Here is a 26,848-nt window from a genome sequence, read left to right on the forward strand (position 1 = left end):
AAATTTAAAAATACTCATCACCTTGCAACCAATCATGGTTGCCTTAAATATAATTTTTACTTATATCAAAATCTTATTTTTCCAAGGCTCTGTTAAGCTTAATCAAAACTTCCTTTACATATGACAGTTATCAACCATTAGCATTTTTATGCCCTCTTATGTGTTTGATCATAATAATGATAGTTTACCTCTCAATCAACATTAGAATACTTAGCATTTTATAAGTAGTTCTTTGACAATTATTACAAATGACCATTTTTTACATTTTATTTGAGGACAAAACCAGGTTTAAGTATATATATCTTTCACACGGTCTATAAGGCTGGGTGCTGTGACCAGGCAAGTTCACAATGAATTCGGGCTGACGGTAAAGGAATTGTGGGGCCAGAAAATGGTGGACCATTCCATTTATTAGAGTCTTGCAATGGAGGACAAGCAAGCAGGTAGGGAAAACTGCTTCCCTCTCTTGTAGGACTCACAAGCAAAATAGGCCTTGAGACAAAACGCTTTCTCTGGCAAATAATAGCAAGCAATGGCCCCTCCCAATGGCAGTAGTCAATCCGCAGTCTACAATCTGCCGCCCTGATGGCAAGCACCTTTAGCCTTCATAGACTTACATACCAGGTGCTGCCCTGGGCTCATGCACCAATCAGGCAAAGTATAAGGCAAGCCAGCCTAACACACTTGTAACACACTTGTTTGCCCAACTTTCCATGCCTTTAGGGTTGCTCGCTTCACAATCTCTGCTTCACAATCTATGCAACAGGTATCTTCTGGATGGTCCCCATGTGAGGACTGAGGTACACTACATAAACAGACAGACTACAGCAACAGCACAAGTTATACAATTACCATAATTACAAAGGTGCCCTTCACAAAGTCCTCCTGAGCCTCTGCCCAAGTGCTAACTGGAGGCCCCCTTCTAGCTCCCTGCCCCACGGTAGGTGGGAGGGCCTGTAGAGTCCATGGACACCATAAAGTGTCCTGGATGTGTCTCTGCAACTGGATGAGATCAGCTTCAGTGCAGGAGGGCCTCCACCAGAGCTGCCCCCCCCCAAATCAGGGTCTCTCATTCTGTCCAAAAGCGGCATGTCCCTCCAACAAGGGAGTTGGTGCTCCCCTCTGGTTGTAATCCAAGAGTCCATTACACTGCTCAATGATCAGTCCATGACAGCCCAGCTGTCTGTGCAAATCACCAAGGTAAAGGTCCATTACAGGCAACTAGCCATACAGCTCTTTAGTAACGGACCTCAGCACTTTCCACAGTGTGCTGTCCATTGCCACAAGCCCCATCCAAACCCCTCAACAAGCTCACAGGGCCTGGTGGGGTCAAACACATTCAAGGCCCGTGTCGCTTTAATAGTTCTTACTGCTGCTGCTATAAAAAAAAAAGCACCTATTACCTTCTAATGCCAATACCTGCTGCACATTAGAAGGTGATGAATGGATTGTCGGTTTCACATGGGGCCTCATGCTTCCCCGCTGATCCCTGTTAGGTGGGCCTCTCAGCCTTCCCCCTATTCAAGCAGGGACAGTGAGTCTTGGGGAGCATTCTCCTCTCCCACAACTGTCTCCAGCAAGTAATCTTGGAACCATGCAGCCTGCTTTTTCAGTGGCTGGAACTTCTGTTCTGGCTCAAGCTGCCACCAAAGCTCCAAAAGAACTTTACTAGACCTGCCATCCAGTTTCTTCCTGTCTGTCTCAGTTGCAATCAGATCTACCCACATCTGTGTTCAGATAACCTTGACTGGCCCATTTCCCTTGTTAGTCGGGGAGGATGGGGCATCACGGGCAGCAGCCCGCACAACTTTACGGTTCTATGCTGTCTCCAGCTCCCCCAAATCTGCTACTATCTGCATAACCACATTGATGGACTGCCCCTGAAGCACTCTAGGCTGCTGGGTTTTTACCTTCTGGGTGACCACTGGCCAGGCTCTGAGTCTGTGGATGGGGCCTTCAGCCCAAACATCCTGATTGTCAGAGAGGAGTTGGAAATGCCTGCTTCCAATTCAGAGCTACTCCACCTGCATGGATACTGCTTCTTTAGTGATAGTTTCAGCTCCTATGGCTTCCAGCTTTCAGCCTGAAGCTGAGATTCGAGCTCTTGAACCCACAGTTGTGTCTGCACCAACTGTCAGTGCCAGTATTCTGCTTCTAGAGAAAACTGGAGCCCACAAACCTGTAACTCCTTCTCCAGAGATGGCTTCAGTTCCAGGCACCATTGGCACTCAGCCTGCACCTCACACTGCAACTCTTGAACCCTCTCGGCTTCCTTCTCTAGCTCTTACTCCAGATCATGCTGATGTTGATGCTCAATCACTTCGCACCAGGCTGTATGGAACATCCAGCCCATGGTGAAAACCATATGCTGGAAAACAACGACCACTCCTTTATTGCGCCCTTCAAGGGCCTTGGCGGCTCCATACCAATCTGATCCAAATCCTGCCAGCTGAGCCAGAGGTAACAGCAGGTGCCGTGGCCATGCAGGTTCCCATTGGATTTGGGCAGACGATAAAGGACCTGTGGAGCTGGAAAATGGTGGGCCATTCCGTTTATTAGAGCCTCACAACACAACGTTGGACAAGCAAGCAGGCAGGACAAACTGCTTCTCCCTCTCAGGACTCACAAGCAAAACAAGCCAGGGGACAAAACCCTTTCTCTGGCAAACAATAGCCCCTCCAAATGGAAGCAGGCAATCTGCAATCTATCTGCAATCTGCCACCCAGAGGGCAAGCACCTGCAGCCTTACATAGACTATACACACACGGCGCTGCCCCATTGCTCATGCACCAATCAGGCAAAGTACAAGGCGAGCAAGCCTCACACACTTGTAACACACTTGTTTGCCCAACACTGCCCCTCAAATTAAATAATTTTTTCCTTTCCTTTACCACTTGGATCCTCCTAGATCAGTGGTCCCCAACCCCTGGGCCACGGACCGGTACCGGTCTGTGGGCCATTTGATACTGGTCCGCAGAGAAAGAATAAATAACTTACATTACTTCCATTTTATTTATATTTCAGTCTGAACGATGTTTTATTTTTTAAAAATGACCTGATTTCCTCTGTTACATTCATTTAAGACTCACTGTTGACTCTTGTCTCGGTCACGTGATACATTTATCCATCCCACCCTAAAGACTGGTCTATGAAAATATTTTCTGACATTAAACCGTCCGTGGCCCAAAAAAGGTTGGGGACTACTGTCCTAGATCAAGCCCTATACCCTTAACTGAAACATTAGTAAAGCCTCCTACCTCTAGTCTTCTGCTCCTTTCCTCTTTGCCTCTTACCATTAGTCATGTTTTCTTTGCCACTGCTGTTTCTTATCTTACCTGGGTGCAAACCCCAGGGGCTATGGCATGTGGTCTAAATCAGTGGTCCCCAACCCCCAGGCCGAGGACCGGTACTGGTCCGTGGGCCATTTGGTACCGGTCCACAGAGAAAGAATAAATAATTTACATTATTTCGATTTTATTTATATTTAAGTCTGAATGATGTTTTATTTTTAAAAAATGACCAGATTCCCTCTGTTACATCTGTCTAAGACTCACTCTTGACGCTTGTCTCGTAAGTTCAACAATTATATTTTAAAATACCACAGTTTTTACGCCGGTCGCATAATTTTATTTTGTGCATTTATTCGTCCCACCCTAAAGGCCGGTCCGTGAAAATATTTTCTGACATTAAACCAGTCTGTGGCCCAAAAAAGGTTGGGGACCACTGCTCTAAATGCCTCAACTGGCCTTTGGTGGTTGCCACTCCCTGTCTCTGACCTACCCTTTCGGGCTTAACTTCTACTTCCCTTCACACAGTCTCGGCTCCTGACAAACATAGCCATTCATTTCCCTGAACCTGTCTTTTGCAGTTTGTTCTTGGATTTCTTTCCAGTTTTAATACTATTCCTGTTGCCTTTGTTCTGTCTTTATATTTCCTGCTCTTGTTCTTTCCCCATGTTCCTTTCCCTGAAGCCCCCCAGGTCACAAGGATGGCCTCCTCTGAAATCCTAGTTTTATCGAACAGGCATGGGGTAGTTGCTGTGAAAAGAGTAATGAGATATATAAGCAAATCAGCCGTAAAGATTTTTGTCAAGAGCATTTTATTTTATTCAAAATATTTTAGATTGACCTTTAACTATGTTAAGGTGAGTGCCAAGAGTTTCAACATCCAATGTCTTGTCATTGACCACAAGCCATCCAAAAATGTATACTGTAACATCAGAATCCACAGACCCCAGAAAATGTTTTGTGATAAGAGTGAAGGAAGATGGCAAATGATAGAGGAAAAGACCATCCAAAAATATATATGTTTAATTTTAGTGTCTTTTTTCTTAGCTTCCCGTCAGTTATGTTTTCCATTATGTCTTTAGCCTAATTCTTATCCTTTTTCTTTTCTATTTCCTTTTTGTCTTCATTTCCTTATTGATCTCCTCAATGCAAGCTTATGGCACAATTTCTGGGAGTCTGTGCTATTTTGTTTTAATCCCACATGTCTCTGTTTTGACCTATGTCATATGAACAAAACTTTGAACTGAACTCTGTCTTTTTAGTGTCCTAATATGATGTTATGAATAGATTTCATTCCATTATTTCATTCTATTAATAGAACTCCTAAGTTTCTAAATCAACCAAAGGAACTAATCTGTACCTTTCTTGTTCTTAGTGGAATTAATGTCTTTCAATTTATAAGCATTTAAGTGTCATATAGACAGCCTATTAGTAGAACATTTTTTTCCTACTTACCATAGCATAATAAGAATGATCAAATCTGATAAAAAATAAGCATTATTATTCCTAACACCAAGTGTAGACCCACTTATTAGGAGGGATATTTGATATAACCAACTGTAGTACAATTATAACATTTAGATGTTCTGTTTGAATTTGTCTTATTGGGATTGATTTGTGGACAGCTATCCCACTTTTTTTTTTCTTTTTTTTTTTGTATTTTTCTGAAGCTGGAAACGGGGAGGCAGGCAGACAGACTCCCACATGCGCCCGACCGGGATCCACCTGGCACGCCCACCAGGGGGCGTCGCTCTGTCTCGACCAGAGTCACTCTAGCACCTGGGGCAGAGGCCACGGAGCCATCCCCAGCGCCTGGGCCATCTTTTGCTCCAATGGAGCCTTGACTGCGGGAGGGGAAGAGAGAGACAGAGAGGAAGGAGAGGGGGAGGGGTGGAGAAGCAGATGGGCGCCTCTCCTGTGTGCCCTGGCCGGACTCGAACCCGGGACTTCCGCACGCCAGGCCAACGCTCTACCACTGAGCCAACTGGCCAGGGCCTATCCCACTTTTGATAACAAACTTCATTTAAACTTTAGAATTGCTTATCAGTGTCTCTGTGGGCACTAAGGACAAGAGAAACTCGTTTGTTACTATTATACTGCTTGGCATTTTAAAATCATTGTGAATATTTTCTTTGTAGGTCTTGGCTTTTAATCCCAGATTAGCCAATGTGTTGGTATTTATGTGCTCTTCTTCTTCTTTTTGTGACAGAGACAGAGAGAGGGACAGATAGGGACAGACAGGCAGGAAGGGAGAGAAAGAGATGAGAAGCATCAATTCTTCATTGTAGCTCCTTAGTCTCCTTAGTTGTTCATTGCTTTCTCATATGTACCTTGATGGGGGGGGGGGGGGGGCTACAGCAAAGCGAGTGATCCCTTACTCAAGCCAGTGACCTTGGGCTTCAAGCTAGTGACCTTGGGCTCAAGCCAGCAACCATGGGGTCATGTCTATGATTCCATGCTCAAGCCAGTGACCCCACACTGAAGCTGGTGAACCCACGCTCAAGCTGGATGAGCCTGCGCTTAAGCTGGTGACCTTAGGGTTTTTAACCTGGGTTCTCTGCATCCCAGTCTGATGCTCTATCCACTGCACCACTGCCTGGTCAGGCTTTATGTGCTCTTCTTTGCTTGAGATCTTTGAGAGGATGGGTCTTCATTTTTGTAAGGCCCCGTGTGGAGGAAAAATGGTGAGATGAAGGGGAGGTTGTGATACAGCATGAGGGGAGGATGAGCTGATAGAATATGGAGGGGGGGCAAAGGTAGGTTTACGGTTGTGAGTAAATGAAACAATTTATTCTTGTATTGTTATTTATTAATTATTGCATTATTTTCCATATGAAAGACTTTAAACCTACTTTTACTCCACCCCGTATTGGTAGCACCAAATAGTTGATATACGGTTTTGCAGAATTGTACCAAAGAAGCATTAGCTTGCAGATGAACATGATAATAATACCCTGTCCTCTAGAGTGGCTTGAAAACAAAAGCAGCCTCCACATAATATAAAGTGCATTTCAGTTCATTTTCAAGCTTGATTGTGCTTTCATAGTTTGTTGCTCTTCATCTTTAGTAATGACACTTCTGTTCTCTCAGCATTTGTCTTGATGATAAGGACCTGCTCATATCAGATGCAAACCCTCTTTTGAAGACAAGCCACTCATGAATCTGATACATTTGATTATAGTGATTACTTACCTGCTTTTGTCCAACATTACAGACTACCTATTATCTAATCCAGCAGCCTAATAAAGACCTTCTGAAAAAAAGTTAACAGATGCCTAGGTTGGATCTGCCTATGTTGGTAGAGTGAATATTACAGTAATGATCACTAGAAGGTGTGAGATCTGTGTTTTAGGTAAAGAGCTCCTATGATCTCAGCAGAATCTAAAGTCATTAGATTAAAAAGCATACTTTCAACTTTACTTGAAGATGTGTGAGTTTATGTATATGGGTGTGTAGTGACCAGATAAGCAGCTTTTTCTTACTATTCTCTTTTTATAAACATACAAAAGTAGAGATGATGGTATAATGTATTTACAAACTCATGGCTGATCATTATTATTATTTTTTCACCCAATGTGGAACTTTTTGGAAGCAAATCCTAGACATCATATTATCTCACCCATCAATATTTAAGGAGATATCTTTAAAAGGCTCTATACCAATGTTTATAGCAGCTTTATTTCTCATAGCTCCTGGAAACAACCCAGATGTCCTTGAGAGGGTGGATGGTTAAACAAACTGTCATGTATTCTTACCATGGAATATTACTCAGCAATGCAAAGAAACCAACAACTTAGATGAATCTAGGTAATTATGCCGAGTATAAAAAGCCAATCCCAAAAAGTTGCATAGTGTATGATTTCATTTATCTATCATTTTTTTGAAATGACAGAATTATAGATTGGAAAATGGATTTGCCAGGGCATTAGGGAAGTGTGGGTCGAAGTGGGTATGGCTAGAAAAAGCAACATGAGGGAAATATTTTATATCTGACTGTATCAATGTAAATATCCTGGCTGTGATATTATACTATAGTTTTGCAAGATGTTATCACTGGGGGACCTGGGTGAAGGATATGAAGGATCTCTTTGTATTTTTTACAGCTGCAAGTGAATCTACCATTATCTCAGCACAGGGTAGATGGTGTTATATTGAGCTTTATACTTGAAACCTGTATGGTTCAGTAAACTATGTCAACTCAATAGATAAAATATAAATTAAAAAAATAAAAAAGGTAAGGACTCTTAAAAATATAACCACAATTCTATTGTCACAACTAAAGATTTAAATTTCTTAATATCTTTTAATAGCAATTGATGTTTTTATTTTTCTAAGTGTTTTATTTTTTTTACACCTTCTTTGATGAGGATTCAAATAAGCTTTACACATTAAAATGAGTAACATCTCTTAAAGACATTTTGAATCTAGGATTCTCATTCTTCCCTCTTTATTTTTTCCTTACAGTTTTTTTTTTTTCAGAAACAAGTTTATTTGTCCTACAACCTAGAGTATTTACAGTCTGGATTTTTTCCCTCTAATTGCATCTGTGGTGTTGTTTAGTGTTTCTCCCTGCATTTTCTCAACTGTAGGTTTGATTTCTGAGGATTTACCAGATTCAGGGTTAGCTTATTGGGAAAGAATACTTTATAGCAGTGCTCCCCAACCTTTTTTAGGCCACGGACCGGTTTAATGTCAGAAAATATTTTCATGGACCATCCTTTAGGGGGGGCGGATAAATGCACAAAATAAAATTATGCAACTGGCGTAAAAACTGGTATTTTTAAATATAATTGTCGAACTTACGATATTTATTGGACTAAGTTAAAGGAGGAACGAGCATGTTCTCATTATTCAGGCTGTATTTAAATTTGTTATTCTGACAACGTTTCATGTTATTTATTCTTTCTCTTCTGACCGGTACCAAATGGCCCATGGACCGGTACCGGTCTGTGACCCAGGGGTTGGGGATCACTGCTTTATAGGTTCTGGATACTTCCACCAGGAAGCACATAAAGTCTGATCATTACTCTTTTTTTTTGTGATGTTAGCAGCCATTGATGATTACTATGTAGATTTATTAATTCATTAGAGGTTGCAAAATGGTGATGTTCTAATTCTATCATTCATTATTTATTAGCTGGACTACTTCTGTCATAGGACAGTTTCCCTCACCCGTTTAGGTACCTGTGGTATGCTTTGAATAGAAAAGGCAGGATAAATGCTTGATTCTTTCTTTTTATATTCTATCTTTCAACATAATGAGTTGGTTCTCTAGCATCCTCCTGTGGTAACCAAGAACTATTTTTTATGTATCTTTATGAGCTCAGGGATATAAAAGTTGAATGCATTTCAATTAATAGTAGTGATTCTCTTTATTGATGCTCTATTTGCCTTATCTTTGGCCAGTAAAAGTCTCTCTACCTGACTCCTGAGCTATTTTGATACAATCCAAGCAGTTTTACTGGCTTCTTGCATTTTGGTGTGACTGTTGCACATTCCTTCCAGACATTGGAGGGTTAGCCATTTCCCAAGGAGTCTTGCTTCCTTTCAGAGCCTTTATCTAAGTGCCGGAGCCAGGCAGAGTAGATTAGACTCTGAGACCGCCACCTACGAGCTGTATGACCTAGAAATTATGAAGACTTATTTTTTTATTAAAGATAATGGTAAAATCTACAGAAAAATGGTGGGAAGACTAAGAAAAAAAGATTTTATATAATTAAAAAAAAAGAAGATTGTATATAAAGTTCAACTTGTATTATATCTCCTTTCAAATATATTCTTTTTAATACCTGAGCATTTTGCACTTGGAAACCAAGACTTTTGAGAAATATTGTTTCTCATTCCACATACCCAGGGAAGGTTGTCTAAATACAAGTAAATGAATGGCATTGGGTGGGTAAAGGTGGAAAGGAACTCGATGATTATTTTTCTCATATAATCCTATGCAAGTTCTGTGCAGGAACTGGCTTAGATATTTGTAGAGTGTAATAAAAGGAGCCTATGCAATATCTGTTTTTCACACATCAAACTACTGATTTTCTTTTGTAGACTTTAGCATGTTTAAAATAAGCAATATATAATAATTACTTTCAGTGAGTCTTCATTATATTTCCATGATAAATCTCTCAGAGCAAAAAAAAATCAAAACAATAAAAATACAGAACTCTGTTGGTACCTTTTGGTGAGGAGATTGCTTCTGACTTTCAGTGATACAGGAAGTTGCTGGTTAAGGATTCTTAAATAGTGAAGCTTGATATGTTGCCTGGTGATTTATAATGATGGCTGATGAACTGATGATTTAATTCTGCTTCCTCTAATAATAATCTTCAGTGCTCAAGTGGAGTTCCAGTGACTGGTTTCCTCCAAACTCAGTCTCCCTGGAGTCTTTAGGCGTCTCTTTCACACAACATCTGATAACTGACTTCTACCTGTTCCTATTTTAAATAATATTAACAAAACTTCTAGGTGTTGGTATAGGTCTCAGTAGGTATTTCATGATGGCTTGTAATGACATCAATTTAGTGCACCTGGTAGGATCAGTGTGAACTGAAAGTGGCTTAATTCTTAAATGACAAGAAAATTAAAAAATCTTTATGGATTGCTGCCGCAGCTTCAGAATCACTGCCAGTTACATCGCGGGCTCTTTTCATGACTGAGTTTTAGTTAAACAGGATTGCAGGCCTCATGGGATTGTTTTATCTGTAATGTGCTGCTAATGTGTTGCTTCTAAGTTTCTAGGTTTTCATCCTGGAATTAATAATTCGCTTATGGGTAGGGTCATAGTGTAAATGTATCTGTGTAGCCCATATAAACATGTCCCATGTAAACAAAGATGTGTACCATCTTACAAACTTTTGTAGAAATGTTCAATTTTTTTTTTTCTGTATTTTTCTGAAGCTGGAAACGGGGAGAGACAATCAGACAGACTCCCGCATGCGCCCGACCAGGATCCACCCCACACGCCCACCAGGGGGTGACGCTCTGCCCCTCTGGGGCATCGCTCTGCCGCGACCAGAGCCACTCCAGCGCCGGGGGCAGAGGCCGAGGAGCCATCCCCAGCGCCCGGGCCATCCCTGCTCCAGTGGAGCCTCGGCTACGGGAGGGGAAGAGAGAGACAGAGAGGAAGGAGAGGGGGAGGGGTGGAGAAGCAGATGGGCGCTTCTCCTGTGTGCCCTGGCCGGGAATCGAACCCGGGACCTCTGCACGCCAGGCCGACGCTCTACCACTGAGCCAACCGGCCAGGGCTGTTCCAATGTTTTAATAGTAGTGATTCCACATACCTTGCTCTTTTAAGAGAATGAAATATGCTTTCATTGTTGTATGTCACATTCTTTGGTATGGTAATAATGGCAGTGTTATTTTTCTCTGTTTCTGGTAGTTATTGTTTTCAGGTTGTCAGTCTGCACATGCACTGTGATTTTTAATATTATTATATGCTGATGCTGCGGACACCTTACATCATCAAAGTACTTCACTTCCCTTATATTTTTAAGACTTTATTCAGAAATGTCTCCTGTCACTAACACTCCATTGTGCTTTTCTTGTTTGGGGGTAAAACACATTTTTATAAATTTGGTTTGTTCCTTAGATTTTCCTTGCATTTAAGAAATATCTGAAACTCCTTTCTCATTATCTCTTAAGTAGTTTTTCTGAAAATTTTATCAGCTTTATACCCTGGAATGTTTTCGGAAAGTCTTAATTTCATACTAAATGCTATTTAGGCATTGGTATATTACTTTCTTATCCAGCTTTTGCTTTCTTGAGTTTTATGACCACTAACCACTAATTAAGTGCCCAATTAAGCTAAATAAAAGGAAGGGTGATTTATTATTTAAGACCCTTGTCCTATTAATTCCTAAGATGTTTTGTTTTGTTTTATTTTAATGAGCATTCAAGATACATAGTTAAATAAGAAATGTATTTTTTCTCCTGGCCAGTTGGCTTCATGCCTAGAGTGTCAGCCTGGTGTGTGGACATCCCAGGTTTGATTCCCAGGTCAGGGCTCACAGAGAGGCGACTATCTGCTTCTTTACCCGTCTGCCTCCTCCTTCTCTCCCTTTTCTCCTCCCACAGCTAGTGGCTCAGTTGGTTTAAGCATCAGCGCCAGGTGCTGAGGATAGCTCGGTTGGTCTGAGCATTGGCCTTGGGCACTAAAAATAGCTTGCTTGATTTTAGCGTCAGCCCCAGATAGGGGTTGCCAGGTCAATCCCAGTTGGGGCACATGCAAAAATCTATCCCACTGTCTCCCCTTATCTCGCTTAAAAAAGAAGAAAGAAATGTATATCTTATAACTAACCAGATTATACTGGTGTATTTGAGTTTTACTTCTTTAAATCAAAGTTTGTTTCAGGAGGTAATAAAAGCAAGAGACTGGTTAATGTTCTGTTTTATGTATATCTGGTTGGGCAGAATATTGCTTAGCTTCTTGCCATCAAAGTTATACATAAGCCTTGAATTTATATAAAATGCTTTCTTTAAGGAATTTCCTAGTATTTCATTGATCCTTGGAATTTCTGTTCCTAAGAAAAGGAGCAGTGAATAAATGTAAAAAATAAAATACCATTTGAAATATTTAATAATTAAAATTGATATAACTCATCATAACATTTCATTTTGATAAATACCTACCATCAATTTTTAATTTTTAATAAACAGCTCCAAAACTTAAAGTTTGAGTAATATTTATATTCTCATTTCCAGTTTCTGAGAAAGGTGATTGGCGGGTGGGCAGGAAAGCAGCAGTGGAGGCCGGTGGAGCCACTTGGGGAAGCGGGAAGGCAGTGGGAGACAGACTTTGCAGATGCCCTCATTCAGGTAGATTTTGAATTGCTTGCATGGGTAAAAGCTTCTGAAGAAAGAGAATATTTTTCAGCCTATTTGGGCACAGTAGCTGCAGCACAGACATATTCTACAATGCACCGTTTCTTCATTCCGCTTCTGACCCTCTTTGGCTTCTCCTTCACCTGTTGGTTTCCTAATTCATCTCCATGTCAGCTGCAAAATTCCCCATATTATAGTTGCAATCTATATTTTATAGTTTAAATTTTGGCCAATAAATAGAGCTAATGCCAAACATACATAAAGTAGTTGTGCAAATAATTACGATTATTTTATTGTATGCTGTTGTTATTTTATTCAGTATACTAATTTATTTCTACTTCCTCTCTATTTAATCTGAAATTCAGAAGTACTTCAAGTGGTGTATATACACTATAATGGAATATAAAACATATACTGTGGGAGTGACATCAAAGAAATGGCACCATGAGGGGTGCTCCTGATTATCTCCCCTGAAATTTCAGCAAATTCAACAACTAAAAACAGAGAAGAAATCTCAAGATTACCTGAGATATACACACATCAGACAAAGGTATGATTGAGCGAAAAGGTGGCTGAATATACAGTGTGTCCGTAAAGTCATGGTGCACTTTTGACCGGTCACAGGAAAGCAACAAAAGATGATAGATGTGAAATCTGCACCAAGTAAAATGAAAACCCTCCTAGTTTCTGTAGGATGATGTGGCAGCATGTGCGCATGCACAGATGATGATGTAACACCGTGTATACAGCAGAGCAGCCTGCGGCCATGCCAATCCAGATCTGGATGGTACAGAGGAAAGTTCAGTGTATTCTGTGGCTCGCTAAATTCGAATCTGTGACCAAAGTGCAACGTGAATATCAGCACGTTTATAATGAAGCACCACCACATAGGAATAACATTACTCGGTGGGATAAGCAGTTGAAGGAAACCGGCAGTTTGGTGGAGAAACCCCGTTCTGGTAGGACATCAGTCAATGATGAGTCTGTAAAGGCTATACAAGATAGCTACCTAAGGAGCCCTAAAGAATCTGTGTGTGAGCCCACATCGAACTGTACTGAATAGGTATGAAACTGGGAGAGTTTTCCTTTTATTTGGTGTAGATTTCATATTTCTATCGTCTTTGTTGCTTTCCTGTGACCAGTCAAAAGTGCACCATGACTTTACGGACACACTGTATAATCCACTCTGAAGGAAATAAGACAGAGAATGGGTTTTTTTCACTTTCCTCACTGATCTGAGGAAGAAATGCTTTTGTCTGAAGCTGAGTGAAGCGGAGGGTCCGAGGCAGAGGGAAGGAGTAGTGCTGGTGTGGATGATCAAGCAGAAGGAAGAACACACCAGCTCTGCCTGAGACAATAGATGTGGGGCGAGTACGGACGACAGGCTCTGACAAAGGTTACTGTTGCAGGGTGCCTGTGGGAGCCAATGCCAACAGTTTTGTGCACTCTTGGTTCTGCGATCACGGGCAGTGTGCAAGTGGCTCCTTCTGGCACCATTGGTGTGGGCATATGCACTTGGGATGGAGGGCTTAGCCCGAGATTATCAGTGATAGACCAGCATCTTTGTGCATTCCCAGCTCCATGACCATTAGCACAGGATGTGCGCAAAGGCTGGGATACCTGGGCCTGGGATTGTCAGGGCAAGGTTCCTCTGCGGGCCTGCATTCCCAGCTCTGACTAAGATTACAGGCACTGTCCACCTAATTGGTGGGTGCAAGACCCCCTGTGCACTGCTGAAGTGGTGGGGACTGGGCTTGCATGTGGCTTTCTGCAGGCTACCAAACAGTGCACAAGGGAGAAGCCTATGGAGATTAGACCTGTGGAGCACTGAGATGTAGACATGCCTGGGGGTCCTTAGAAAGGCAATTGATCTGCAATCAGCTCCCAGCCTGTGGCATGCTGAGTTGTGCTAGACCTGCCCACCAGTCCTTAGAAAGGTGCTAGATTGGCAATCGGCTCCCCGCTCTACCTGCTCTCACTGGCAGCTCTGGTTGGCACAGCCTTACCCAGAACTGTGCTTTGAGTGGTACTGGAGGAAGGACCTCGCTGCTCTGAGAGCCTCTAGCTCTGCAAGCAGTGACTGAGGTGAACCTCACAGCTAAGTCTCCAGGCTGCTAGCTCAGGTGGAAGAGATATGGGGAGAGGCACCTGGAAAACTGAATCTTCCATTGTCAGAGCTTCCAAGCGACACAACAGCAAAACTCTACCCAAGAGCCCCACATGGGCAAAAGCTATATAATACAGTGCCACCTGCCAAAAAAAAAAAAAAAAAAAAAAAAAGGAAGAAGCTGCCTCTCAAAATCAGGACAAAATTACATTTTTATAACTTTTTTTTTCCATTTTGGTCATTTTATTTTCTTTCATTTTTATTCTTTCCTTTTCCTTTTGAATTTCATTATCCATAGTTGACACATTTTTCATTCTTGATTTTTATGAGGGTTTTATTTAAAAAATCTTTACTTTTTTTTCTTTTTCTTTTTCTCTCACTTGATCATCATTGAACAAGAAATTATTATATTTTGGATTCATATTTTCCTTTGTGGCATTTTGCATGTTTTTTACTTCATTTTTTATATTTTTGTCGTCTTTCCTCAGTTCGTGCTCCTTGTTCTCTGTAGTTTTTGTTCCACTTATCATTATAGAATTTTCATTTTTTCACTGTATCTTTTCCATTTTTATTTTAATTTTTAAAGTGATCTCTTATTAGTGTTATTAAAAATATCACTCTCAAATGCCATTAAAGAAAAAAAAATCAAATATCATGGATACAAAAGACAGAGATGTAGCTCAGATAGATGATGAAAAACCTCTAGAAAAAAATTTCAATTGCTCGGAAAACTTGGAGTTAAATGACAGAGAATAAAAATTGAAGTCTAAAATTACTCAAGGAAATACAAGAAATCACAGAAAGGCAATTTAGAGAGCTCAAAAAACAATTCAATGAACAAAAAGAATACTTCACCAAGGAAGTTGAAACTATATAAAAAGGAACCAAACAGAGATGAAAAACTCAATACATGAACTGAAAAATGAGGTAACAAGCTTAGCTAATAGAACAGGCCAGATAGAGGAGAGAATTAGTGACATAGAACATAGGCAACTAAAGATACTACAGAGAGAAGAAGAGAGAGAATTTTAAAAAATGCGAAAGCCCTACAGAAATTGTCTGACTCCATCAGAAAGAGCAACATAAGAATAATGGGTATATCAGAAGAAGAAGAGAGAGAAAATGGAATGGGGAACATATTCAAACAAATAATCGATGAGAACTTCCCAAGTCTGTGGAAAGAATTAGAGCCTCAAATTTAAGAAGCAAACAGAACACTGAGTTACCTTAACCCAAACAGACCTACTCCAAGGTACATCATAATGAATTTACCACAAACCAATGACAGAAAAAATCCCCAAGGCAGCGAGGGGAAAGAAGAATACAACATATAAAGGAAAGCCCATTAGACTATCATCAGATTTTTAAGCAGAAACTCTACAAGCCAGAAGTGAGTGGACCTCAATATTTAAAGTACTGAAAGAGAGAAGCTTCCAGCCATGAATACTATATCCATCAAAGCTATCCCTTTAAATATGAGGGGGAAATAAAACATCCACAGATATAGAAAAGATGAGGGAATTGATCACCAGAAAACCCCTACTTCAGGAATTACTAAAGGGTATTATTTGACAAAGAACAAAACAAAACAAAATCACAAGTAAAAGCTCCAACAAAATCACAATAAAAACAAGATTAATCTATAACAACAAAAACAAAAAAAAGGGGAGAGGACAAAGATTAGCAGTAGCAAAGGAGGATGGAGTACATCATGAGATAATGTACTTCAATGAATATGATATATATCCTTTTTATTACCTAATGGTAACCACCCATGGAAAAACCACTACAGAAACACATAGGTTAAAAAAAGAAGAAACAGAGGAAAGAAGTATGGAATACAACTAAACAAAAACAAGTGACAGAAAAACAAAAGAGAAGAACTAAACAAGATACAGAGCTATCAGAAAGCAATATATAAAATGGCAATAGGAAACCCTCAAGTATCAATAATTACATTAAATGTAAATGGATTAATCTCATGAATAAAAAGACACAGAGTAGCAGAGTGGATCAAAAAAGAAAATCCAATGGTTGCTACCTTCAAGAAACACATCCAAGCTACAAGGATAAAAACATATTCAAAGCGAAAGGTTGGAAAACAATTCTCTAAGCAAATAATATTCAAAGAAAAGCAGGTGTAGCCATTCTCATCTAACAATGCTGACTACAAGACAGCAAAGGTAAACAGAGAAAAAGATGGTCATTTCATAATGATAAAGGGGACATTGAATCAAGAAGACATAACACTTAATATATATGCACCAAACCAAGGAGCCCCAAAGTATATAAGACATCTACTAACTGATCTAAAAATAAAAACCGAGAAAAATACAATCATAGTTGAATACCTCAGTACACCGCTGATGGCACTAGATCATTCATCCAAACAGAAAATCAGCCCTGGCCGGTTGGCTCAGCGGTAGAGCATCGGCCTAGCGTGCGGAGGACCCGGGTTCGATTCCCGGCCAGGGCACACAGGAGAAGCGCCCATTTGCTTCTCCACCCCTCCGCCGCGCTTTCCTCTCTGTCTCTCTCTTCCCCTCCCGCAGCCGAGGCTCCATTGGAGCAAAGATGGCCCGGGCGCTGTGGATGGCTCTGTGGCCTCTGCTCCAGGCGCTAGAGTGGCTCTGGTCGCAACATGGCGACACCCAGGATGGGCAGAGCATCGCCCCCTGGTGGGCAGAGCGTCGCCCCTGGTGGGCGTGCCGGATGGATCCCGGTCGGGCGCATGCGGGAGTCTGTCTGACTGTCTCTCCCTGTTTCCAGCTTCAGAAAAATGAAAAAAAAAAAAAGAAAATCAATAAAGAAATATTAGCCTTAAACAAAACACTAGAACAATTGGATATGATAGACATCTACAGGACATTTTATCCCAAAATGCCAGTGTACATTTTTCTCCATTGTACATGGAACATTCTCAAGAATTGACCATATGTTGGGCCACAAAACCAACATCAACAAATTCAGAAAGACTGAAATTATACCAAGCATATTCTCTGACCACAAAGCTTTAAAACTAGAATTCAATTGCAAAAAAGAAGTAAACAAACCCACAAAAATTTGGAAATTAAACAACGTACTTCTAAAAAATGAGTGGGTCAAAGAAGAAATAAGCATAGAGATCAAAAGATACATCCAGGCAAACAAAAATAACAATACAGCATATCAGAATCTCTGGGATGCAGCAAACGCAGTAATAAGAGGGAAGTTCGTATTACTACAGGCTTATATGAACAAACAAGAGAGAGCCCAAGTAAACAACTTAACATCACAGCTTAAGGTGTTGTTTCGGATCAGCAAGAAACAAACGTCTTGCTACATGATCAGTTAGCCAGATTAGGGAGTTTTTAATTAACCGGGTGCATGGACCACATGCAGACCTAAGTCATTCAAATCAAACTGGCGGGGAACACAGTTTGGGGCTGGCTTTTAAAGGGAAAATTACATACTGACTGAGGAATGGGGAGGAGAGGAAGCATAGCAGTAAAACAAAGCAGTGAAACAAGCTTTCTTACAATGTTTATTTATAGTGTTAATTCAGGGAGAAACATTCTGAGAATACTTGCAACTTTGCATAGCTAGCCCAAGGCCACAGTTTTGGAAACCAGCCTCTCAAGGCCAGGAATAGAGAGTCTTTTCAGAAAAAAGTAAGTTCTGCTAAAAGTCTCTTTGTTTTAGAGAAAGTAAGTTTTGCCAAAAATTATTTATGTTGAGTCTTTTCCACACTTCATTCCATACTGGTTTTAATTAAATTTTAATCAAATCATTGATTTATTTTTGTTTTCATTGCTATTTTCTTGTATTGGTGTGTATTAACTTCTGATTACTATTAATTTGGTAGAGCTTATCCTCTCTCGAACAAACCTTGTTATAAAATTGATTAAACATGGTCCTACTGTCAGACAAGTTAAAATCAAAGTAAGAGGACCAATTGCTATAGACAAAAGGGTAGTGAGCCATGATGATCAAATAAACATTCTTTGGAACCAATTCTCTGACTGTTCAAATTCTTTTTTTCTCTTTTCTATGTTTGCCCTAACTAAAGATGGGATTTCTTTAATTACACTAGAATTATTAGCATAGAAACAAGTTTTTCTTAATGCTGCACATACGCTACCTTGTTGAAGGAAAAGTAAATCTAAGCTTCTATTTTGTAAAATTATTTCCTTTATCCAAATTAACTTGATGTATAACATTAGCTAGAATATATAATAGAGGCTTATTCTATTCCCTAAGCCTTTTTTTTCTTTCTTCTTTGTACAAACTGCTTACAACCTGCACAAACCTTCTGCAACTTACATAAACCTTAGCTTTCATGAACTTCTTATCTATTCAGAAATAACTAGCTTTCATAACAGCTAATTTTTTTCTTTTCTTAAAAGTACATTTATATTTTACACCTTCTATTATCAAAACTACACAATCCCTTTTTAATCAGAACTCTTAATTTTTAAATATCTTAACCTTTAGGAACAGCTTAAGTTAGCAATAAGCAATTTTCTTTTAAAATATGCTTTTTTGGGGATGTCCTCCCTCTAAGTAGCTTGTTGGACACATGATTAATATTTATAGGTTACTTTACAAGGGTAGCTATGAGTACATATATATTTTATATTTACCTTGTAGCTTCTCTCTTAACAAATGGACTTATACCTAACTTTTTAATGACTCATAGCAGCACATGTATTAAATCTTAAGATGACTTGCTCTGGCCTTCCCCCATCCAAGCTCCCCCCCTTCCCAAAGTTTAATTATGAAGCACTCCCACAGTGAGGGTCTTCAAACTTCTTCCATGTGTAGACCAGCCAGTTTCTGGTTTGTGGCTGGAGCAGGGCATGTCATCCTTCTCAGGATCAACTTAGAGAAGTTGGTGGGATTCGTTTGCACCGTCTCCGAAGGGGTATTCAAGGGAGCCTAGAGAGAAGGGGTGTCTCCCTGCCTAATACAATTCTATATGGGGTGACTTTTTCTCAGTAAGGGGTGTATTTAGCTTCTAGCAAAACTAGGGTGAGTAAGCCAGTCCAGTTTTCACCAGTTTCTAAAATGAATTTAGTTAGGACTTCAGAGCTTGGGACAAGTTGAAAGAATGAACCAAACTCTGAGGCCTCTAAGCACAATGTAATTTTTAATTAATGTTTAGTGCCTTTCCTACTAGCAACAAGTGTTCTGGTAAAGTCACTAAAATTTTTAGAGGCCCTAATGGTTTTAGAGCGACTTCCTTGGCTGCCTTATCTGCTGCCAGATTTCCTTTTGTGTCTATTGAGTCCCCTTGCTGGTGCCCTGGGCAATGAATAAGGGCTACAGTTTCCGGCAACTAAATGGCTCCTAGTAAAGCTAAAATCTCTTCTTTGTTTTTAATGTCCTTACCAGCAGATGTCAGGAATCCTCCTCTCTCCTTATAGATTGCTGCATGAACCATGGACATTAGCAAAAGCATACCTACTGTCAGTGTAAATGTTGACCTTCTTTCTTTTGGCCCACCTCAATGCCTGGGTGAGAGTGGTAAGTTCTGCCTGCTGAGCCACAATCTCATGGGGCAAGGCTTGGACCTATATGGTCTCATTAGGAGTTACTACAGCCGCTCCAGCATCTCTAACCCCATCTAGGACAAAACTGCTGCCATCACTGAATAGCTGTACTTCTGCATTAAATAGAGGTACATCAGTAAGGTCTGGTCTTGCAGTTTGAACAGAGTCTAACACTTCAGAGCAGCCATGCAAGGGGATGCTTCATTCTTCACTGGGCATCAGGCTTGTTGGGTTGATAGCCTGCACCTGAACAAATTTGATGCAAGGCTGATCTATGAGCAGGGCTTGATACTGCATGATCCTATCATTAGATATCCACCTTTCTGGAGTTCCTCTAAGCAAAGTCTCTACTGCATGTGGGGCTGTCAGGAACAGTTCTTGCCCCATGGTTAGTTTATCTTTCTCCTTTACTAGTATGGCAGAGGCTGCTTTGGCTCTGAGACAGTTTGGCCATTCAGATTCAACAGAGTCCAGCCACTTAGAGAGGTAAGCTATAGGCCTGAGCCATGGCCCTAAAGTTTGGGTCAAAACCCCTTTTGCTACTCCCCTCCCTTGCTTTTGTGAACAAAGATCTGGGAAGGTTTGGTAACAAAGCCAGGTCAGGGGCCTCAGTGAGGGCCTTCTTAAGCGTTTCAAAAGCTTCTTGTTCCTTATCTGTCCAAATTAACTCTTGGGTCCCTGCTATACAGGATTATAAAGGCTTGGCTATCTCTGCAAACCTAGGGATCCACAACCTGCAGTATCCAACTGCCCTGAGAAATTCTCAAACTTCTCTCTTGCTAGTGGGGGTTGGAATTCAAAGGATTGCCTCTGTACAACTGGAAGAGAGAGTACGCTTCCCTGCCTTAATGTGGTAGCCTAGATAGGTCACCTTAGAGATGCAGAGTTGTGTCTTCTTAGCTGACACTCGGTACCCCAGAGTCTGCAGTGTTTGTAAAAGTCCCTTAGTGGCTGTTTGGCAGCATACCTCTGTTTCCGCAGCTAGAAGCAAATAATCTATGTACTGTAGTAGCATTGTGCCCTCTGGATGTTCCTGGCAGAAGGTAAGCAGGTCCTGATGTAATGCCTCATCAAAGAGGGTTGGTGAATTCTTGAAGCCCTGTGGTAATCTGGACCCTGTAAACTTCTTGTAGTCTCTCTAAGAAAGCTGACAGAGTTTCTTGGGGGCCCTGGATAACCTCTGACACCTTAGATAAATTCATGGGTTTCTTAGCAGCTCTCCTGATCCCAGCTAACAGAAACTGGTGAAAAGTGTTCAAAGCCTCCTGACACACCGTAGTGTTAGGATCTCATTTAGGCCGGACAGTGGGTAACACCTTATCAAGGTGGTCCCAGCTGTCCTCCTCAGAGCCATTTCTCCCCAGCATGACAACTTTTCCTGCCTCTGATTTGATTCCTTCTCTCTCTTCAGTAGTAAACAAAGTAACTAAAACTTCCCAAAAAATAAAAGTCCAGGGCCAGATAGCTATGCTAGAGAATTTTGTCAAGCATTCAAAGAAGATTTGGTTCTTATTCTACTCAAAGTCTTCCAAAAAATTAAAGAAGAAGCAATACTTCCAAACACATTTTATGAGGCCAACATAACCCTCATATCAAAATCTGGCAAGGACAACACAAAAGAAGAAAACTATAGCCCAATATAGTATCTCTAATTAATACAGATACTAAAATCCTACACAAAATACTAGCAAAATGAATACAATAATACATTAAAAAAACAATTTATTATGATCAAGTGGGATTCATCGCAGGATCACAGGATGGTTCAACATACATAAAACAGTTAACGTAATACACCATATCAACAAAACAAAAACCAAAAGACATATTTTCCTAACAGTAGATGCAGAAAAGGCATTTAATAAAATACAACATCATTTTATGATTAAAACACTCATCAAAATGGGTAAAGAAGGAAAATATCTCAACATAATAAAGGCCATTTATGACAAACCATCACCTAACATCATATTAAATGGCAAAAAAATGAAAACTTTTCTTCTAAAATCAGGAACAAGACAAGGTTGCCTACTCTCTCTACTCCTATTCAACGTAGTGCTGGAAGTTCTAGACAGAGCAATCAGACAAGAGAAAGAAATAAAAGGCATTCATATTGGGAAAGAAGAAATAAAAGTTTCATATTTTGTAGATGATATGATCCTGTACATCAAAAATTCCAAAGTTTCCACAAAAAGACTATTAGAAACAATAAACCAATACAGTAAGGTCACAGGATACAAAATTAATATACAGAAGTCTATTGCCTTTTTATATGCCAACAATGAAAATTTCAGAAAATTAAGTAAAAAAAATAATCCCTTTTATGGTTGCAACCCAAAAAATAAAATACCTGGGAATAAACATAACAAAGATGTAAAGGACTTGTATAATGAAAACTACAAAGCATTGTTAAGTGAAATAGAAAAAGACACAATGAAATGGAAAAATATTCCTTGTTCTTGGATAAGAAGAATAAATATAGTTAAATTGACCATATTACCCAAAGCAATATACAGATTTAATGCCCTTCCACTCAAAATTCCAATGTCAGTTTTTAAAGAGATGGAACAAAAAATTATCAAGTTTATATGGAACTATAAAACACCCTGAATAGCCAAAGTAATCCTAAGGAAAAAGAATGAAGCTGGGGGCATTACAATACCTGACTTCTAATTATATTACAGAGCCATGATAATCGAAACAGCATGGTATTGGCAGAAAAATAGACAGACCAATGGAACAGAATAGAGAGCCCAGAAATAAAACCACATATATATGGTCAAATCATCTTTGATAAAAGAGCCAAACACACACAACAGAGAAAAGAAACCCTCTTAAATAAATGGTCCTGGGAAAACTGGAGAGCCACATGCAAAAGAATGAAATTCGACTACAGTTGGTCCCCTTGTATCAAAATTAATTCAAAATGGATCAAAGACCTAAATATAAGCTCTGAAACAATAAATTGCATAGAAGAAAACATAAATACCAAACTCATGGACCTTGGCCATAAAGAACATTTTATGAATTTGACTCCAAAGGCAAGGGAAGTGAAGGCAAAGATAATGCATGAGACTACATGAGACTAAGAAGTTTTTGCACAGCAAGAGAAACTGACAACAAAACAAACAGACAGACAACTAAATGGGAGATGATATTTTTGAACAACAGCTCAGAAAAGGGCCTAATATCCAAAATATACAAAGAACTCACAAAACTCAACAACAAACAAGCAAACAGTCCAATAAAAAAAGGGGGAGAGGACATGAACAGACACTTCTCTCAGGAAGAAATACAAATGACCAACAGATATATGAAAAGATGCTCATCTTCACTAGCTATTAGAGAAATGCAAATCAAAACTACAATGAGATATCACCTCATACCTGTTAGATTAGCTATTATCAACAAGACAGGTAATAACAAGTGTTGGAGAAGCTGAGGAGAAAAAGGAACCCTCATCCACTGTTGGTAGGAATGTAAAGTATTACAACTATTATGGAAGAAAGTATGATGGTTCCTCAAAAAATTAAGACTAGAACTACCTTATGACCCAACAATCCCTCTACTGGGAATATACCCCCAAAACTCAAAAACACTGGTATGTAAAGACACATGCAGTCCATGTTCATTGCAGCATTGTTCACAGTGGCCAAGACATGGAAACAACCAAAGTGCCCTTCAATAGATGACTGGATAAAGAAGATGTGGTACATATGTACTATGGAATACTCAACCATAATAAATGATGACATCGGATCATTTACAACAACACGGATGGACCTTGATAACATACTGAGTGAAATAAGTAAATCAGAAAAAACTAAAAACTGTATGATTTCATACAAAGGAGGGATACAAAATTGAGACTCATGGACATAGATAAGAGTGCAGTGGTTACTAGAAGAGAGGAAGAGAGGAGGGGGATAAGGTGGGGGGAGGGGCATAAAGTAAACCAAATAGAAGGTGACAGAGAGCAATTTGACCTTGGGTGATGGGTATACAACATAATCAAATGTCAAAATGATCTGGAGATGATTTCTCTGAATATGTGTTACACTAATTGATCAATGTCACCCCATTAAAATTAATTGTCTAAATAAATAAGTAAATAAATAAATTTTTTGTATAATACCAGAAAAACAAACAAGCAAAAAAACAAGCAAACCATATACTGTGACCATCAGAGTGAGTGAATAAGAACTAATGATGACAAAGAAAAGACAGGTGTAACAGTAAACCTAGGGCAGGGGTCCCCTAACTACGGCTGGCCACGGGCCGCATGTGGCCCCCTGAGACCATTTATCTGGCCCTTGCCGCACTTCCTGAAGGGGCACCTCTTTCATTGGTGGTCAGTGAGAGGAGCATAGTTCCCATTGAAATACTGGTCAGTTTGTTGATTTAAATTTACTTGTTCTTTATTTTAAATATTATATTTGTTCCCGTTTTGTTTTTTTACTTTAAAATAAGATATGTGCAGTGTGCATAGGGATTTGTTCATAGTTTTTTTTATAGTCCGGCCCTCCAACGGTCTGAGGGACAGTGAACTGGCTCCCTGTGTAAAAACTTTGGGGACCCCTGACCTAAGGTATTGATGTTCCTGAGGTTTCTTGAACAAATAAGAGAAAGGGAGGCCTAATCAAGTTCATTGCTTTCATTCTGTTATGGACCAAGGTAAACAAGTTTATCATGAAAGATGAACTTTTTTCTCATATTAAATTTTAGGAAGATAATTTTACAAATGTGAAAAAATTATCTCCTTTTTAGATGCCACTTAAAAGAACTTTAGGAGATGAGGAGGGAGGAATGTTCAGTTGTCCCTGTTTAAGAGAGTGATAGTAATGTACTGTGCATGTGAGTTTATACTGTAAAGGCCCTAATTAACAAATTAATGTTTGAACTGAGCCTGCAGATATATTTTGAGTATTTGGATATTTTTTGAATTTGAATGCCTTTAGCCCGGGCGTGTGCTCTGTAGTTAATTTTGGTCACTTCCCTGCCCTATTGCCTAACAATACCCTTTCTATTTCATTTATGTGTTTTGCCTGCCTCTCTTCTGAAGGCACTTCCGTTTGCCTATTTCTGTATTAATACAAGATAGAAAGAGCTTCTAGATTCTGTATGATTCTGAATATGTGAATCTCAGTCCGTATCTTGGCCTATCCTCAAATAAAAGTGTTATGTGGGCTTAAAATGTTTAACTGTTATTTTTTTTCTTACTAAAAATGGTAATACATAATGGTAATTTTTAATAAAATACAGATTTAAAAAAGCTACTCATGATCTCAAACATTAAATGTTACCACTGATATCATTTCAGTGCATAGCTTTGTATAATTATTAGATATATTTATATAACTATACATATGCAATACATATATTTGCATATATGTGTATATGTTACATATAAATATGCACAAACACAAATGAGACCATACTGTGCACATGGTTTTTAAAATTTATATCACAGACAAATTTTTGTGCCAGTATTTAAATACATCTAAGTTTTTCTTTTAATGACTGCATAGAATTCCATTCTGAGGCCATGCCATAATTATTTTAACCTATTTTATGTTGTGAATGTTGAGTTCTTTCCCAATTATTTGTATTATAAACAGTTCCTAAGTGAACATTCTTGTGCATATAATTTATGCAGTTGTCAGATTATTTCTTCGAAATAAATTCTTAGAAGTGGAATTGGTGAGTCAATGAGTATTCACTTTCAAAGGTTTTATTAGAAATACTCATGTCAATTTCAGAAAAGGTGTACTCCTACCTGCAGTATCGTAGAGAACTCATTTGGACCCTCAGTGCTAGCTGACACTGGTCATAATTGTATTTCTTAATGTGCTACATTATCATGTCAGCCAGGCTTCTAACTAGAGCCATATATCAAACAATTTAGCATGGAAAGCTACTGATGAATAGCTGAAATGTAGGCTGTCCTTGCTATTGATTGGCAAACACATTTAGGCATTGGGGAAGTTGATGTATGGTCTTAATTAAAGAGTCTGATTTTCATTCTTGCCAAGACTGGGCATCATTGCTGCCATACAGGCAGCTTCTGGAGTACCCACCAGCAGGGCTGAAACGTTCCTTTGTAAGCTTCATTATATTTGTGTAAGTAATTGAACAGAATCCATGGAAGCGCACAAGTCCTGCTCCTCTAAGCATGGAAGATAGGATCTAGGGCTGCAAGCTTTTTGTGAGCTGGAGTTATTGGTCATCTACCTCAGCCATATAACAAGATTTGTGGAATATTTGATTGAGTGAAATTGTATCACAGTGGGCCTGCCAGATTGAGTAACTAGAAATACACACCCCTCCAAATCACTGGGGAACAAATTTTTTTTTCATTTTCTGTTGCATGAGGTTTTAGAACTGTTTCTATATATTTCTGCATTGCTGATTCCAAATCTGAAATCCGTTTTTTGGTGCATGCTCTATTTTTTATGCAATTTTAATTTCTTTTGTTACAGTTAATGGCATGGATTGGTTTTTAAATTGAAGTTAAAGGGCAACGACACTTGGATTGAACATAACCACAAGGCAATTAATGTTTTACAAACATCACTTTTACATAATTGTAGTTTTTTTAATGTAAAAAAGTATTATCTGATAAAAAAAACATCCTCTTATTTTGTTTTAAGATTGAACCATGGCTTCTTCAAGTAGGCGTAAATGTAAGAATAGTCTTGACACCTTCTGTTATATATGTGGCTGTTACACACTTCAATGTCAAAGGCGCAATATTTCATCATTTGTGACACATGCAGATATTGCCTATTTTCAAGTTCCCCTTGGCAATCGAGACAAGAATTGGGCTCCTCATATTGTGTGTCATGATTGTGAGGAAATGCTTCGTGACTGCACAAGAGGAAAATACAAAGGAATGCCTTTTGGTATTCCCATGGTTTGGCATAAACCTAAGGACCACAGCAGTGACTGTTACTTTTGTCTGATCCATACAAAGGGCATCTGCAAGAAAAAATGGCATATGATCGCATATCCTGATATTCCTTCAGCAATACGACTAATCCCACAATCTGAGACACTCCCCATTCCAGTTTTCAATGGTTTTATTTCTTCTAAGGATGAAGAAA

General features: G+C 39.4%; 1 protein-coding gene across 4 annotated transcripts in view; it reads left to right on the top strand.

Moving 5' to 3' along the window:
* ATG10 (autophagy related 10) overlaps nt 1–26,848 on the top strand; it is a 446,721-nt gene that overhangs the window by 324,751 nt on the left and 95,122 nt on the right. The gene's annotated exons all lie outside the window — the stretch shown is intronic.

The sequence above is a fragment of the Saccopteryx bilineata genome, chromosome 4 (genome assembly GCF_036850765.1).
Source record: "Saccopteryx bilineata isolate mSacBil1 chromosome 4, mSacBil1_pri_phased_curated, whole genome shotgun sequence".
Taxonomy (NCBI): Eukaryota; Metazoa; Chordata; class Mammalia; order Chiroptera; family Emballonuridae; genus Saccopteryx; species Saccopteryx bilineata.